Below are 18,948 nucleotides of genomic sequence, written 5' to 3' on the forward strand. Positions count from 1 at the left end.
TCTCAAGTTTGCAAATTGATATTAAGAATTGTGATTGTTCGTAAATGCTCCCTCGATCATGTTGATAATCAAGCTACTGCAGTCACAGCTATAAATGCTTTTTTGCTTACGCGTTGTCGATCCACTCCTACTAAGAGCTGGTTAGAAGAAACTAACAAGGCCGAAGAGGACGAGAAAGAAATCATGGGTGTAAATAAAATATGAAACAAACATGTAAATTTGAAATTAATTACCAAATAATATGAGCAATTTCATGCAAGAAAAATCTGAATCTTTTGTCTCAGAGCTGGGTTTGGGTGTTACATTTAGTGGTATCAAAGCTAGGTTGCAAAACTTGGTTTTTAAGAACTGATTTTTAAATGATTTAAAATGACTTGACTGAGAATGTGGTACACCAAGTATCCGGTACCAATCCTGTAAGTACTTTGATAAACTGTCATGCTAATATAGATAGTCTGTCCTGAAAACACTCTAGTTAGTGTATAGTGAAACTACAGTGAAACTAGAACTGATAGAGACTGTGCTTGCAAAAAATAAACTCTGAATTTATGATACTGCTTTATATAAAACACCTGTTAATAAATATTAGAACTGTAATTGATTCATAAAATTCGTAATACAGACAAATTTGAATAGACATGAGTGCACGAGGTATCTGTGGACGTGGTACTAAAGGCCAAGGTAGAGGCCGTAAGGGGGCTCGAGCTGAGTCATCTTCTCTGGGCAACATGCCGAACCTGGATAGGAGTGAGACACCAGTGTCACCCGTTACTGAGACTGGGTCTCAAGATCACATGGCTGGGGATGACGCATTGTCTCAAGCTATGTTAAGGATACTGGAGAGGGTTGCTAGGCCCGCTGTTACTACTACTGGACTACAGTCATGTGTTGATTGTGGTAGACGCCATTAGGACGAGTCTTGGAGGAGGACTGAAGCATATCTAAGGTGTGGATCATTGGATCATCGTATTAGAGAGTGTCCGTTGAGGGCCGGTCAGATACAAGCTCAGAGTACCGGTACTGCACAACCATAGAGGGTAGCACAGCAGCCACCGAGAGGTCGTGGTCAAGCTAGAGGTAGTAACAGTTTAGGCCGTGGACAGAGAGCACCGGACAGAGGTGCTGGACAGACTGAGGTGAGGTAACCTACTCTTGTTTATGCTACTCATCACCGAGAGGACAGAGATGCTTCAGATGTTATCACTGGTACGTTCCTTATTTTTGATGTACCATATCATTCATTGATAGACATAGGGTCTACTCACTCATACATAACTAGCAATATATCTGAAAACTTAAGGATTTTGATTGAGAACATTACGAGTGAGGTTACTGTACTGAGTCCGTTAGGACAGTTTATAAGGGTTAATAAGCTATTCAGAGATGTACCGTTAGAAGTTTAAGGGGAGATCATATTGGCTGACTTAATGGAGCTTCCGTTTGGAGAGTTCGATCTGATTCTGGGTATGGACTAGTTGGTCAAGCACCATGTCAGTTTGGATTGTGTGACTAAGAGGGTTGTCTTGAGAACTGAAGAGGATAATGAGGTAGTTGTAATTGGAGAGTGTCGGGATTATCTATCAAATGTGATTTCTACACTGATAGCTGAAAAGCTGGTTCGTAATGGATGCGAGGCGTACTTGGCCTACGTAAGTGTTTCTGCTTCTAGGGACTCTATTGTAAAGGTTATCCGCACTGTAAGGGAATTTTCAGGCATCTTTCCTGAGAAGCTACCGGGTTTACTTCCGAATAGGAAGTAGAGTTTGGGATTGAGCTTTTCCCTGGTACAACTCGGTATTTATCACTCACTATCGAATGGCACCGAAAGAGCTTACAGAGCTTAAGGCTCAGATTCAGGAGTTTTTGGATTTTGGGTTCATCCGCCCTAGTGTGTCTCCGTGGGGAGTACCGGCACTGTTTGTTAAGAACAAAGATGGATCCATGAGGATGTGTATTAACTACCGACAACTGAATAAGCTGACCATTAAGAACAAGTATCCGTTATCGAGGATTGATAATCTGTTTGACCAGTTTTGAGGAGCTTCGGTATTCTCTAAGATTGATCTCCAGTCTAGGTACCATCAGTTGAGAGTTAAGGAGGCTGACGTACATAAGATGGCATTTAGGATTCATTATGGTCACTACAAGTTCTTAGAGATGCCATTTGCACTGACTAATGCACCAGCAACTTTCATGGACTTGATGAACCGAGTGTTTCAGCCCTGCCTGGATCGGTTTGTAGTGGTGTTCATCAATGAAATATTGGTTTATTCTAAGACTGAGGATGAGCATGACGAGTACCTTAGAGTGGTTCTTCAGATTTTGAAGGAAAAGTAGCTCTATGCTAAGTTCAGCAAGTGTGAGCTCTGGTTACATGAAGTAACATTTCTGCGCCATGTGGTGTCTACAAAGGGGATTCAAGTCGACCCTAGAAAAATTAAGGCTGTACTGGATTGAAAACAACCAAAGAATGTGTCCGAGATCTATAGTTTTCTGGGACTGGTGACTTACTATCGGTGGTTTGTGGAAGGCTTCTTATTGATTGCAGCATCTTTAATTAAGCTGCTACGTAAGGGTGTTCCGTTTGTCTGAACTGATGTATAGTAAGAGAGCTTCGAGATGCTCAAGACTGTACTGATTGAGGCTCATGTTCTGATACAGCCTGAGCCTAGAAAGGAGTTCGTAGTTTATAACGATGCTTCACATGTCGATTTGAGATGTGTGTTGATGCAGGATTGTAAAGTTGTGGCATATGCGTCTTGCCAACTCAAGACGCATGAGGCTAACTATTTGACACATAATTTGGAATTACCTGCCGTGGTTTTTGTTCTAAAGATTTAGAGGCACTATCTATATGATGAGAAGTGTATCATCTACACTGATCACAAAAGCCTTAAATACCTATTGACTCAGAAAGAGTTGAATCTTAGGCAGCATAGATGGATTGAGCTGCTTAAGGACTATGATTGAACCATTGAGTACCATCCGAGCAAGGCCAATGTGGTGGTCGATGCATTGAGCCATAGGGATATGACTGATCTGAGAGAGATGTTCGCTTGGCTTCCTGTTTGATGATGGGAGCTTGTTGGCTGAGCTATAAGTTAAACCGACTTGAATCGAGCAGATTAGGGTTAAACAGCTAAAGGATGAGTCTTTAGGTCTTCAGTTCTGACAAATTGAGAGTGGTAACACTACGGACTTTGGTTAAACTCTAAGGGCGTGTGTGTTTCCAAGGCCGGATATGCGTGCCGAATGATTCTAATTTGAAACAGTCTATACTGAAAGAGGCGTATAGTAGCCCTTACGCTATGCACACTGGTGGGAATAAGATGTACCGAGATTTTTTAGAGTTGTATTGGTGGCTAGGATTGAAGTGAGAGGTTACTGATTTTGTGGCTAGATGTCTGACATGTCAACAGGTTAAGGCTGAGCATCAGTTACCTTCGGGTTTGCTGCAATTGGTTAAGATTTTGTTATGGAAATGGGAGCGAGTAACGATGAATTTTGTTAGTGGGTTACCTTTAACACCCACTAAGAAGGATTCACTGTGGGTCATCGTGGATTGATTGACCAAGTCTGCGCACTTCATAACGGTTAGGATAGATTATTCTCTGCAGAAGCTGGTGAAACTTTATAATTCTGAGATAGTGAGACTACATGGGGTACCAATTTCAATTATCTCTGATAGGGATCCTCGCTTCACGTCTCAATTTTGGAAAAGGCTACATAAGCCCTGGGTTCAAGGTTGGACTTCAGTACTACGTTCCATCCTCAAACCGATGGTCAACCGGAAAAGGTGATTCAGATACTGGAGGATATGTTGAGGAGCTGTGTTATCAATTTTTGAAGCAATTGGGAGGAGTATCTACCACTAGCGGAGTTTACTTATAATAACAGTTTTCAGTCTAGCATTCAGATGGCACCTTACGAGGCTCTGTATAGTCATATGTGTCGTCCACTGCTATGTTGGACTGAATTGGGTGAGCGACGTGTATTGGGTCCTGAGTTGGTCTCTGAAACAGAGGATAAGGTTCAACTGATTCGGGATAGTCTAAAAGCGGCTTCTGATAGATAGAAATCCTATGCTGATCTGAAGAGGTATGAGATTGAGTATTCTGTGGGAGACCTGGTTTTTCTTAAGGTCTCTCCATAGAAGAAGATTCTAAGGTTCAGTCGTAAGGGCAAGCTGAGTTCTAGGTTTATTGGGTCATACCAGATTTTGAAGCGAGTGGGACCGGTCGCTTATCAGTTGGAGCTATCTTTAAAGTTGAACCGTATCCACGATTTGTTCTACGTATCAATGTTGAGACGCTACCACCCTGATCCTTATCACATTGTCCCTATTGAGGAGATTGAGGTTAGGCCGGACATGACTTTTGAGAAGGAGCCAGTTCAGATTCTGGATTGCGATGTAAAGGTTCTGTGGAAGAAATCCATTCATTTAGTAAAGGTGTTGTGGCGTAATCTAAGTTCAAGTCATAACTTGGACTAAATTTTGGAATTTTTCTGAATCAAGACCTATCTTTGGTCAGTAGGCTTTTAATTAATTGTTTGTAAGTATATAATAAAATGGGTCTGCTGGTCTGGTGGTTAAGTTGAGTGTTGGGATGTTAGAGGACTTGTGTTCAAATCCCTGCATGAGGGGGTTGATTTTTGCTTGGTGGACTGTAGGAGTTTCAGTTTAGCTGAAATACTTAGGTGGTTGTGAGTAGTGGGGATTGTGGAAATGAAAGTAGGAAAGAATTTAGGGGTTTCTGATCAGAATGTTAGTTTCCTGATAATCTTTCTTTCTTTTTCAAAATTTTGGTGACTCTTGGGAAGAAGTCCTACGTTTTCTTCATTTCCTCCCTTATTCTATATTCGGCTTTGCTCTTCTTTCTTCCATCTTCTCTTTGATTTCATTTCTTTTTATTGACTTTCACCGTCATCTTTGCTAGTTCGATTTTTGTCACACATTTCGGTAAGTGGGTTCCCGTGGTTTGTAAGTTATGAATATTAAGTTTTTTTTATTAGGGTTATTATCGCTTTGGCAGCAGCATATTGCAAGGATCAAGGTTCTCCTCGTGCTATTTCGTGATCGACTGATTCGAGGTAGTTGGGGTAAGCATCATCGCTTTAAGGATAAGTATCTCGATTTGGGTTCAGTTTTAGTTTGATTTCTAAGTGTTTAATTCAATGCTTTATTGGTTGATTATAGGTTCTGGGGTGCTTGGAAGTGTTTCTACATTGAAATCGTACCAGTTGTGTACCTGAAAACGCAGAAAATAAGGTTCCGGTGAAAGCCGAAAACCTCACTGTCGACGCCACACGGGAGTGAGGTCACCCGTGTGGTAGGTCGTATGCCATAACACGGGTGTGTGATCAACGAGACCAGGCCGTGCGCACAAGACACGACCGTGTAATGGCTAGGTAGGCCGTGTGCGACACACGGGCTAGACTGATTTGGGTCGTGTGGGCCGCACGAGCTTGCTAGCCCACACGGATAATCCACACAGGCGTATAGAAATTTGGGCCAGGCCATGTGATCCACACGAGCCATGGCCAATCTGGGCGTGTAGGCCCACACGGGCAAGCCACAGGGACGTGTGAGCCCATTTATCTGAAATGATTTCTAGGGTTACACAGGTCGCCCAAGTCGACTGTGAACCTATTGTAGGGTCAGTAAGTGTTACCTAAACCCCTGAATGTATGATCTGAGTGTATGTGATGCATGATAACTTATGCATGATTACTGGTATATATATATGTTTACATATGACTAATGGTTGCATAACAGCATGACATATTGTATGTTGCATTGCATTGGGTTGGGATGATGATATATTGGAGGAAGTGTACTGAAAGGCTTTAAGTCTATTATCTGGCAACTTAGCTGTAATATACTGATTATATAAGATATTTGGTACTACTTGGAGTGTAGGGATGGGTGGGTGTTTTAAACCCCACATGGGCTAAGGCCCGAATTGCTACTGAAATTGTAATGAGCTTAGGCCCCAGATTGCATTTGACTGTTTATTGCTAATTAATTGTATGCATATTTTTTGTGGGGATTACACACTAAGTTTACGTAAACTCACCCCTTCTATTTGATGTGTACAGGTAATCCCCAAACTTAGACGGATCAGTGGGACGGGAACTCAACGGTGACCACATGGGTTATTTTGAAATTGCTTTACATTCCTTTATAGTTTATTTTATATTTCTCTTGAGATATTTGGTTGTAAATTTGGGACTTTCGAGCTGTTTGTTGTTATTTTGGATTTAGATTGTTTTCATGGGTTTTTAAACTGCCAAACTCAACATAAACTCGGTTTTATTAAAAATAAAGATTTTACTATGAGCAAATAGTTTTCCTCAAATGTCATAGTTTTAAAAGCTTCTGCTACAGAGAATATTTTTAAACGATTCAGTAACAAGGAAATAAATTTAAAATGGACGAGATAATTAGTCGCTAATCAACAGGTATGTTTTAACTTGATAAATGCGATTTCAATTTCCATTTCATGTGACATCGCCAGATTCGGCCATAACGTCTAGGCCGGGTTTGGGGTGTTACATCCCACATATAGGCAAGTTCTTTAATTCATTAATCTTTTTATCTTATCACATTACATTTCAATTGTGAACTTACCATTTCATTACTTTTTCTCACCCATTTCATTTGCATAACACAAGACATAAACATAAACATCAACCATAACCACAAGCTTGATACAAACCTAATCGTCATCATCAATACATAAGTTAGTACATTTATACACAAGTTTTTTGGGATCAAGCATGTGATAAATCATTTCATAAGAAATTACATCCTTTGATTTATACTACCTTTTCATGAACATAAGCATATTTCCATTTGAACACTTACCATTTCAATATATACCATTAAGATTAAACATGGTATAATCCAATCTTAAGCTTGGCACAAGCTTAAGTATTATCCACAACACATGTTAGTGTATCAACTTGCAAATCACTTTTTATTCTTTTTCTTTACTCTTTTCATTTGCATAGTACAAAGTATAAACACAAAAATTAATCATATGTGTTCCTGTCATCCACGATCTCAACCGATGAATTGAAACATTCAATTCAAGCTTAAATATATGGAAATTCTATCAAAATCACTAAACAAGCTACCTTACCGAGATTTACAATTAGATGAATTCATCTATGTTCATATCAATATTCAATAAATAACAAATCTTTCAAATTCATTAAACAAATTACCTTACCGAGGTTTTCCATTCGAAGAACAACTTATGGATAATAGTACATCGTCAGATCAACCGAACACACCAGACAGAAGCTCATAAGAGCTGATCCAATCGAAATACGCCAAACAGAAGCTCACAAGAGCTGGTCCACCCGAAACACAACAATAGAAGCTCATAAGAGCTTAACAGAAGCTCATAAGAGCTGATCCACTCGAAACACGCCAAACAGAAAGTATAACACGAGAGTTCGCAACAAATGTTAAACCTCAATTTACTTGGGTAATAAACAGATATTCCCTCCAATTCCATCTCCACTCCAATCCTCCGTAACACACCAAAACACGATTGTACTTTATCTCGCGTTTAATCCAAACTGAGCATCAAAATCAATAGTATATCTCTATTTACTAATCATTATCCACAATTAAAAATAAATATATTAGTTGTTCAATGATAATCTACTCAATAATTCATAGTGATATTAAATTTTAAACCGTACGAACTTACCTGACCAAATCGCAGAAATGTCAAAATATAGGGTTTTTTGGTAATTTTCCATTCTTCTTTATTTTCCACTCAATCTTGATCTAAATTAATAATTTTATTCAATTTATTAATATATATATATATAGTAAAACAATTTATTTTATACAATTTAGTTAATTCTGGAAATTTTACAAAATTACCCTAATATTTTACTTTTATTCAATTTAGTCCCTGAACCTAAATATGCAATTCAACCATTTTTATTGCAAATTCCTAACATCTGAATATTGTTAGCTTCCATTCCAGCCTATTTTTGCAACAATTTCAGACTAAGTCCTTGTATTTTACTATTTCAACAATTTAATCTATAATCAGCAAATTTATCAAAATTACTTAACAAAATACTTATAAATAACAACTAATACTTCAAATTCATCAATTAACATCTAAAATCATAAAGATTCATCAATGGAAACACTCAAAATCTTTAATTTTCAAAAACGAATGTACAGGCTAATTGAACCTAATTGCAACGATATCAAAAACATAAAAATTACAAGAAAAAAGTCAGTATTACCTACCATGCAAAGAAATCACCCAAAACCAAAGCTTCACCTCCTTGACTGTGGCCTTTGGCCATTGAAGAAGAAAATGAAAGTAATTTTGTTTTTCCTACTTTAATTTTGTTTAATTTTATTTAAACTTTCATTAATTTACAAAATTGCCACCCAAAACACATGATTTTATCATTTCCTATTAAATTGCCGCCCTACTATACTAATTAGGGAATAATTTTTACTTAAGTCCTTCCTCCTTTATTAATTAAGCTATTTCATCACTTAAATGCTATATTTAGCATATTTTGTACTTTTTATAATTTAGTCATTTTAATTAATTAACTATCTAAACGTTAAAATTTATTAACGAAACTTTAATACAATAACACTCCGTAAATATTTATAAAAATTATTTATGGCTCGATTTATAGAAACGAGGTCCCGATACCTCATTTTTTAAAACCACTTGACTTTAAGGTTTTAACACTTGAACTGAATTACTCATTTATATAACATAAATCACCATATCAAAAACTTTTTTAAAATCATATTTGACTCGTAAATATTAAATAATAATATTTATGAACTTACTCGTCAGATTTGTGGCCTTGAAATCACTATTTTCGACACCATGAAAAAACAGGCTGCTACAGTATGACGCACTATGAACGTCATAAGTGAAAAAATCTATAAAAGAATTCAGAATATATTCTACTTAGATCATATCTGATGTACTATCAGTTTAGTCTATCACATCTATATTTCTATCTTTTGGGAATCATCCGCTTCAATACTCAAAATACAGCATCTCTCCAATTGAACTTGATAGATGACATATTAATCTTTCAATTGTTTTGCTCATTTTTTATTAGACTAAGAACATGTTTAGGTTCATCTACTAATATAACTTGTCTTTCCTATTACGATCCAACCAAGTAATACCGCTTAATATTAGTTAAATATTAGATAACTAGTAAACTAATATTTGCTTCTATTTTGTTTTACATGCAAAAATCATTGAGGACATTATATAAAGGGTATTAATATAATTCATAGATAATTTTATTAAACTAATTTGTTCAAAAAATACAAGTATATAAGCGAATATACTATTCTTAAGACACTAAATTCAACAATAACGTGGATAGTTATGTAAACTTTTTATTTAGGTGTCTAAAATAATTTTTTTATAATTGATTGACTACTGTATAGTTTACCTCATTTGAAATTAAGTTGAATTAATTAATTATTTTCTAAACTACTTTTCATATTAAAATATACATATTTATCAAAAATAATATCTAAACAATTTTTCACATTAGTAGCTTCATCAATCAATCTCACAAAGTGACACGTGGCTTAAAACCACAAAAGCATTATCACATCATTATTTATATTAAATAATTTAAAAAATACATAAAATAACAAATTTAAAATATAAAATAAAACTTAGATGTTATTTGGTAAACTAAAAATTAAGTGCTAAACGATAGTACTGAATTTAAGTTATAGAATTTGTTTGATACATTATTTAAAATTTATTATAAAATATAATTATCTTGTTTGATAAGTATATATTTTAAATTATAAAAAGTATTCTATATTTTATCTTAATTTTTAAAATTTCATCTTGTTATAAACAAAAGTCAAATTTTAAACATAAAATTTTTAATAGGATAATATAATATTAAAATAAATAAAAATATAATTAAAAATATTCTCTATTAGGTGATAAGTAGATCATTTTCTATATTTTTATAGAAAAATTCTATATTTTTATTTTAGATTATCAAACATGGGAAAAATTAAATCCATCGAAAATTAATATTTTCGATGGATTTAATTTTTCAATAATTTATCAAACAAGGCCTTAGAAAATATATATGAATTCAAAAATTATGAAACTTTTATAATATATTAATTATATAAAAATATAAAATTAAAATATTCAATTTTTAATAAAAATATAAAATTCAGAATAAAATTACAAAATATATATTTGATTTTTATATTATATATAATCATATAAAATTTAAATAATTCTAAATATATAGAGATTTTTAAAATTTTAAGAAATGACTTAATATTCAAATAAAAGTTTAAATTGTTATGAATAACTTATTAAGTGGGTGTCTATCGTGATTAAGATAAAGTTTTAATGTACTTTAAATTCTAATTTAGATATCTACTTCTTTTATTCTTCTTATGCCTATAAATAGAGATTCTAATAAAGTATTGTAATCACCCATTTGGATCAATAAAATACATTTTCTATTGCTTTCATATTTTCTTTATTCTTTATTCTCTCCATCTCTCTTTTTTTATAACATAAATATATATATATATATATATATATATATGTAAGTTTTATTTTTTCAACATTTTATAAATAATTAAAAATTATATAAATATAAAAATTCAAAAATATAAGTGTATAAATAGTTCAAATACTATTAAAATATAAAAAGCCAAAAAAAATTATAATAACTTTTATCATGCTTATATAGCTTTTTGTGCTGCTTTGCAATGCTTATGTGACTTTTTGTGCCAAGTGGTAATATTTAATTGGTTAAATTCTTCTTTTAATAATGGTAACAATTGAGACAATTTGAGTGATAGAAATATAATTAAGGTATCACTTTTGAATAAAAAAGTTTAGATATTAAAATACAAAAAGTATATATAATTTAGGCAACAATTTATTAATTAAGCTTTAAAATTACATATTTTCGTGCTCATTTGTTTAAATTAAATGAAAACTTGTTTGTAAATATTAAATAAATATATTTATGTATATTAAATACATATTTTTATAAACATGTTCATGATCATATAATAAAATATGTCCATAGCGGTTAAAAATTGTTCATAAATAGTAAATAAAAACTAAAAATAAATATATTTCTAATCTTTTAAATATAAAATAATCAAACATAGATATCAATAAATATATTATAAAGAAATACATACATACTGTAACCTCCTCAGTCAGGCCTAGATGTTAGATCCAAATTCAGGAAACTACATTAGCCACTGAGATAGCCCAGTAAGCTATCAGAGTTTTTAAAACGGACATTTTAAAACATTTATTTATTTTTAGAAGAAAACTTAGTCTATTTTTTTATAAAAGCTCACGAGTTATCAAGAAACGATGTCTACTTTTCTTTTAAAAACTTAGTTAATTTTCTATTTACCTGTTACTCAAAATCTTCAATTAAAATTTAGCAGCTCAAAAACGGATAATAGTTTACATTTTTAATAAAAACAAAAGTTCATGCATAATTAATTAATATTCATGCTTCGACATCCTAAAATCAGATTAAATGTTATGCATGCTAAAAGAAAACAAATCCTAAATCTCATGCCACAGTTCAAAATATTTTAATACAGTCCCTAACTAAATCTCATGCCATGGGCAGTGTGTCGCCTTCGACATGTGCTGAGGCAATTCAATCCCCAAATTGTCTTCTTCATGGAGACAAAACTTGATGAGAAAAAAAGATGAAAAATGTGAGAAGACGGTGTAGTTTCGTTAATAGGATTGACATATGGGCTAAAGGTAATAAAAAAGGCATTTGTTTAACATGGAAGGAAGAGATGTCTATTGATTTGAGATGTTCTGCATAGAATTTTATTGATGTGATGGTTAGGAGTTGTAAGAAGGATTGACTCTTAATGAGTTTCTATGGCTCCCCATTTGCAAGTTAGAGGAGTAGTTCATTGAATGATCTTAAAAGGCTAGGGTTGAATAATGATCTCCCGTGGCTTGTTTGTGGAGACTTTAATGAAATTATGTACGCTTTTGAGAAGAATGGGGGTTTGCCGAGGGAAGAAAGAAGAACGGAGCTATTTAGATAAACACTAGAGGATTGTTGACTTATTGATATAGGGTACTCAGGACTATGGTTTACTTGGGAGCAAGGCAACATGCCTGAAACAAATATCAGGGAAAGGTTGGACAGGGGGTGGCAAACGAAGATTAGTTAGAAAGTTTCCAAATGCATTGATTCGCTATTTACCACATTATTCCTCGGATCATTACCCCCTATTAGTACACTTGGATCACAAGGGAGAAGGAAATGTAGCTAGGGACTTTAAATTTGAGGCTTGGTGGACTACAAAAGACTTGTTCGAAGGGGATGTTAAAAAAATCTGGAAAATGACTAAGGGAGATAACTTTTCAAAATTAAAGAGGCTTCGATTCAGTTTGAGAGGATGGGCTAAACGTGTTAAGGGGAAAAAGAATGAGTTGAAAGAGCAATTGATTAGGAAACTGAAAAGTTTAATGGCAACTGATCTCGACGATGATAATTTGGTAGACCTTATTGATACAAAAATTCATTCAAATATGGAAATTGAGAAGGATAAGGTGTTTTGAGAGAAAAGGGTGAGAGCAAATTGGCTTGAAGCTAGGGATAAGAATATATCTTCCTTTCATAAATATGCCTCTCAACAAAGGAGAATGAATATTATTAAGTGTCTGGATTATGGTGATGGTAGAATGATTAGGGATCACAATAAAATGGAGAACATAGCGAGGAGTTTTTTTGGGAATCTTTTCACATCAAAATGAGGGGCAATAGAGATGGGCCATATTTTAATGAGAGTTGAAAAATGTATCTCTGATCAAGCTAATATGACTTTAACTGTGGCATATAAGGAGGAGGAAGTTTTTTTAGCTTTGAGAGATATGGGTCCCATCAAGGCATGGGGAGTTGACTGTTTTTCGGGTATCTTTTTCCAAAGATGTTGGCATATTGTGGGTAAAGAGGTAAGCCAATATTGTTTAGGAGTTCTTCATAATAATATGGATTTTTAGAACCTATAAATGTAACAAACATAGTTCTTATTCCTAAAATTCCAAATCCTACTAGAATGGCAAATTTTATACCGATTAGCCTTTGTAATGTTATATACAAAGTGATTTCTAAAATGGTTGCGAATCACTTTCAAAATGTCTTAGAAGATTGCATCGATAGTTCACAAAGTGCCTCTATGTCGTGGAGATTGATTTCGGATAATGTATTACTTGCATATGAAATTCTTTATACATTCGGCCAGAAGAGGAGTGGTAGGAAGGGTCTAATGGCACTAAAGTTGGATATGAGTAAATTATAGATATAGTGGAATAGGGTTTTATGTGTGCTATGATGGAGAAAATAGGTTTTCATAGGGCTTGGGTGGATATAGTGTTGAAGTGTTTATCGTCAATATCGTACTCGATTAGTATTAATAGAAGGATGGGATGATCTTTTCAACCAACTAAAAGACTTTGACAAGGGGACCCTTTGAGTCCTTTTCTTTTTCTTATATGTAGTGAAAGACTTTCATCCCTTATGCAACATGCTGGGAGGGAGGGGTTAATAAAGGGAGTTAAGGTGAGTAAGACCAAGCCACGGGTTTCCCATATTCTTTTTGCAGATGACTGTATAATTTTTGGAGGGGCGACAATAAAAGGAGTTGCTGTCTTAAAAAATATTTTGAGGGAGTATGAAGTTAGTTCGGGACAATGTGTGAACTTTGATAAGTCCACGATCTTCTTCGGTACAAATACTTGTGAATTGATGCAAGTACAAATTTCAAGTGCTTTGAGGATGAGGTATTCGAATAACCCAAAGAAATATTTGGGTCTCCCTAATATGGTGCACCGAAAGAAAAAAAAGCCTCTCTTCTAATTTTGAAAGCTCGTATAAAGTAGAAGATTGATAGTTGGATTACTATGTTTTTATTATAAGGGGCAAAGAGGTGTTTATTAAGTCTGTTTTATAGGCCATTCCAACCTATTCAATGTATTGTTTCTTTCTTCTAAAATCTTTGTGTGAGGAAATGGAGAGTATTGTAGTACGATTTTGGTGGCAAAAAAGTCATGGCAAAAGAGGAATGCATTGGTGTGAATGGGGTAAACCGTGCAAGTTAAAGGAGTAGGGAGGTTTGGGTTTTAGAAGCTTAGCTAAATTTAATGTGGCCATCCTCGCCAAACAAGGGTGGAGACTTATTTCAAATCCTGATTCATTAATGGGTAGGGTGTTGAAAGCAAAATATTACCCAAATTCGGATTTTCTTAACTCAAGTTTGAAGGCAGGAGCGTCCTATACATGGAGAAGTATCCGGGCAGCGAAGAAAATATTACAAGATGGTCTATGCTGGAGGGTAGGTACGAGCAACAATATCTATATCTTATATAATGCATGGATCCCGAGTTCCGTTAATTATAAAATTTCTTATCCAGTTCTTAATTGTAATATGGAATTAGTTGCTGAGCTCATCAATAGTGCTAATAGAGAATGGAGAAGTGAGATTATTATTGATGTTTTTGATGCTGTTGATGATGCCAGGATTCTCTGAATTCCGCTCGCAAAAATCCTGCATGATGATGAGCTGGTGTAGAGAAGTGAACCTTCTGGAGAGTTCGCTATTAGAAGTGTCTATAAACTATTACAAGCTGAAACCTATGATCCTAATTTAGAGGAATTACAGACCACGATTAGAATGTTCTGTCGAAGACTATGGAGCCTTAATCTACCTTCTAAAATTAGAATTACAGTTTGGCGTATTTCAAACAATTTTATCCCATCTATGTCAAACTTGTATTTTAAAAGACTATCAAGGACTGTAATATGCCCTAGATGCAGGGATGGAGTTGAAACCTTAGCGCATGTCTTTCGTGGTTGCCCTGTTGCCAGTGAAGTCTGGGGATTACTGGGGTTATTAGTTGTTCTCTCTAATGTAAATCAAGGGTGGTTTGAGTAGCTTACCTGGGTTCTTAACATTTGTTCAACATGGCAGTGCCGAATTTCTTGTCTTACCCTTTGGGATCTGTGGACTGCAAGAAATAAAAGAGTTCATGAGCATATGATTCAGTCAGGCAGAGAGAGCTCTAACTTCATTCATAGATTTATTTGTTTAGATGGCATCGAGGAAATGATGCATACAAGGGTGGTCGGCATTGCAAGATGGGAGGCCCCTTCTGGGGAGTAGGTCAAGATCAACTTTGACGTGGCATTTAACAGGGCTCTTTTTCGGTCAGGGTTGGGGTTTATTGCCAGAAACGCAAGGGAGAGAGTGGTTGCCTCCGGTTCAACTATACACGAGAATGTTGGCTTGGCTTTTGCAGCGGAGGCCCTCGCCTGCTTTGGGGCAGCTCAAATGGGGATCGATTTGAGCATAACAGAAATAATTTTAGATGGAGATTCACTTTCGACTATTAAAAAATGTAAATCAGTCTCTACAGATAAGTCAGAAATTTCTCTCAATATTCGAAACATTAAGAGCATTTTAGGGAATTTTCGGAAGATTTGTTTCATGCATGTTAGAAGATCAGCGAACAAGCTTGCTGACACTATAGCTTCTGTAAGTTTGAGAAAAGGTGAGGAGTTTTACCTGAGGAGTTCTGTCCCGAGATACGCTGTGAAGATTCTAGTAGACAATTGGATTCGCGAACCTGATTGAGGCTTGTGGAAGAGATCAAATTTTGAGTCCTTGTGTGAAAAAAAGGCTTTGCAGATCTGGTCTTGAGGAAATAAAGCTTCTGGATGCAGGGATGGGAATTTGGAAATTTTTTGGGAAATGGAAACCGATAGTCATTGGTGCCGACTTAAAGGATGGGACGGGTAAGGGTTTTCCCTAGGCAACGAGCTATTTCTTTTTCTGTTTCTTTTTCGCATTAGGTTTAGGTTGTCTAGTCTTTTGTTTTTCCAATGGGCTTATTTGGTTTCAAGCCCCTTTTTTAGGACTGATTGTTTTAAGTGGCTTATGCATATTAGTAATAGCTAGGCTTTTCTTTTAAAAAAAAAATTTATCAAACCAAATTAATTCATTTGGCAAAAAATGGAAAATAAAATTTGTTTTCGTGTTGTTTCTTAAATATACTTTTAAAACATATTCCTCCAACCCAATTTTTCAGATTTCAAATAAATATATTAGATGCGAACTAAAATCTCAAAACCAAAATATAATATGGTTAATTAAATTTTGGTGAATGAGCTTAATAATTTGACAACTCTTCTTAAATCATTCATTTAACTTGGATTCTATTAAGATGTGATTATAATCTAAGATTGTGTTACATCAACTTCTTCTTTTCTTTTTCAATTTTATACAATATTTTTAATTGTTATGTGATGAAGTTTCATATCAAATCTAAGTTTAAGAAACTAATTTTTAAAAAAATTGTCAGTTTAACATATTAACCTAACTCAAATATATTAACATTTAACAAAGATAACAAAATCTATTGATTTTTTCTCCATCAAGTGGGTTAACTTACGAAATACCAAATGGGTTTATTTTAGATACTTAGAATACCAAAATGCTTGCATAGCAACGATTGAAGCAACACTAAACTCTGGACTGGTGATGGCGACCCTCTTTCCAAACTTCACCATGGCTCTGGCAGACCTTAATCTTACCAGTGCTTTAAAAGTCCAAGTCCAAATAGCAGGAGCTCCACAAATAGCTTCAGCTATAACTGCTACCCTTCATTACCAGATTGTTTATAGAATTCAAGATCACTCCTTCAACCTTTCAAACCACGGGACAGAAGATTCCTTGCTTATCTCAGTAAACACAAATGACCAACCTCATTGTGTCCATGTCCCTAGAAAAATTCCTAAAAAGAGCTCATAAAGCTACTCCGGAAAAATGGATCACAAACTATGAGCAGTTCCATGAGCATAGTAACTGATCCAATCAACCTGAGCCAAATTACTTCAAAAGGAGATGGAACCACTGAAATCAAATTTGATCATAGCCACCTTCAACCAAAACACCTAACTCAAGTATCTTCTCAACACAGTTGATGATGCGACCACTTGAGAGTCCGTGACTTCATGACAAAAGAGACCCAGATTCTTTGTTGTCCACTATGTGAACCGAGCCCGAGAAAGAAGTCGATGAAAGCTTCTACGGAAGGAAGGCCTCATTACATGTTTAAAGACCCCATTCTTGGACCTTTGTTCATGGGCTTTAAACTATTCATGTGAATTATGCACCGATGTGACTTCATTGCCTATGTTGATGCCATGGACCAAACGACATCAAACCGGAAAAAGAAAAAACAAAAAGTCTTCCGGGACGAATTCTACAAAAGATGGATGGCGGGAGATCTAAATATTGGACCACTTGGTGAAGATAATGGTAAATATGTTTACCTTGTTGATTATTCAACCCATAAACCTTTACCAGAAGTACAGGTTCCTCCTGAACCTTGTAAACCACCTTCTCTTCCTCCTCCTAAGACAAATTTCTTATCCTCTGAAAAGCAACCCAAAACACCAAAACCTTTCTCCCTACCATGTTACAAGAAAATAAACAAATGGGTAAAAAAGAACCCAGATTTTCTTGAACCACAAGACCCAATCCCCACTGCCTGCATGATTAAACCAGCAACCTCGACAACGTCATATGACAAGGAGTTTCCACCACTTGAAGAATACTCAAGTGAAAATCATGTCCATGCCCCAAAAATTTCATCAAAAATACAAACCAGTACTCCGGGGACATCACCAAAGATCAGTGCTGCAGAAGCTACCCTCAATTGGCAAACTGAAAATGCCATCGCTCAAAATCACATCTTGAAAAAGATTGATTCAAAGATCTCAAAAGTTGAATCCAAAATGGATGACAACACAAAGATGGTCAGAGATCTGATCCAACTGTTACAAAAAAGACTGGATGAAGTAGCAAAGCAACCAGCAGCACCTGGACAAGATTTCTTTTCTCACCTGGCACAAAGAGAGAAAGAAATTCAGAAACTCAAAGACCAAATCAAAACTCTCCAAGAGCAGGAAAAATTCTGAGCAAGCACCAAGACGCGAAACAATTGAATTGTTTCCTTCCGTCGAAAATAAAATCTACTCCCCGTAGAAGGTGTACAGATTACTTTCCCAGAACCTCCCAAACGTACTAAACCAAGTACGTATGAAATCTTCCTGGAAATCAAAAAACAGCAAGCAAAAAAGAAAGAAAAGATGATTGCAGAACAAATGGTTACTGAACTTAGTGACCAGAAGGAAGAACAAATCCAGAAAAAACTGGGAAAAAGACCAGTTTCTGAAGAAAAGACGCCACCAACTTCTCCACCAAAACAAACTTCAAAATCTTTGATGATCCAAGAAGATGAAGACCAAAATCCTTTATCAAAACTCTTAAAGGATTATGTAAAATCTTCAACTCCAAAAATTTCGGTCATCCAAGATCAAGAATCCAGTGATGAATCTGACAAAAGCTCGAGTTCAAAAGAAACCAGATCTGAATCTGAAGAATCGGAGGAATTATCATCCCAAGAAGAACAATCGGAAAATGAAAATTTGGGAAAAGTACTCCAGACCACAAAAGTAGAAGAACCAAGTGATGATGAAATGCAAGAAGAAGAAGGTTCATCTTCAACACAAAAACATCCACCAAAGAGTTCTATTGGCAGAATCACATTCACTTTAGATGATTTACCACCATCAAGATGGCCAGAGAGAATCCAAGAATTCCACTCTTGGCTTGAAACACGAAAGCTCACCGAGGATAGCAATTACAACATTCTCATGGAATTTGTTTCCAGATTCACAGGAATGCTTAGAGACTGATGGAACTCAATTGATCAGCACAATCAAATGCAATTCCTAGTACTTCAAGATTTGGCACAACCCATCAGAATTATCCATCAACATTTCGTCGAAAATCCTGATGATTTGCTC

The 18,948-nt window shown here is 35.2% G+C and overlaps 1 long non-coding RNA gene across 2 annotated transcripts; it reads right to left on the reverse strand.

The window, feature by feature from the left end:
• Positions 1-14,469: 14,469 nt before the first annotated feature.
• On the reverse strand, positions 14,470-16,006 carry LOC108484324 (uncharacterized). 2 transcript variants are annotated; one of them, XR_001871232.2, is made up of 3 exons: positions 15,641-15,991; positions 15,193-15,387; positions 14,470-15,083 (listed from the first exon to the last, which is right to left on the reverse strand). It is a non-coding gene; the product is annotated as an uncharacterized LOC108484324 (long non-coding RNA). The 2 variants fall into 2 exon arrangements; XR_008284081.1 differs by lacking the exon at positions 15,193-15,387 and having other exon boundaries at positions 15,641-16,006.
• Between the last annotated feature and the right edge of the window lie 2,942 nt (positions 16,007-18,948).

Source organism: Gossypium arboreum, chromosome 6 (assembly GCF_025698485.1).
Source record: "Gossypium arboreum isolate Shixiya-1 chromosome 6, ASM2569848v2, whole genome shotgun sequence".
Classification (NCBI taxonomy): domain Eukaryota; kingdom Viridiplantae; phylum Streptophyta; class Magnoliopsida; order Malvales; family Malvaceae; genus Gossypium; species Gossypium arboreum.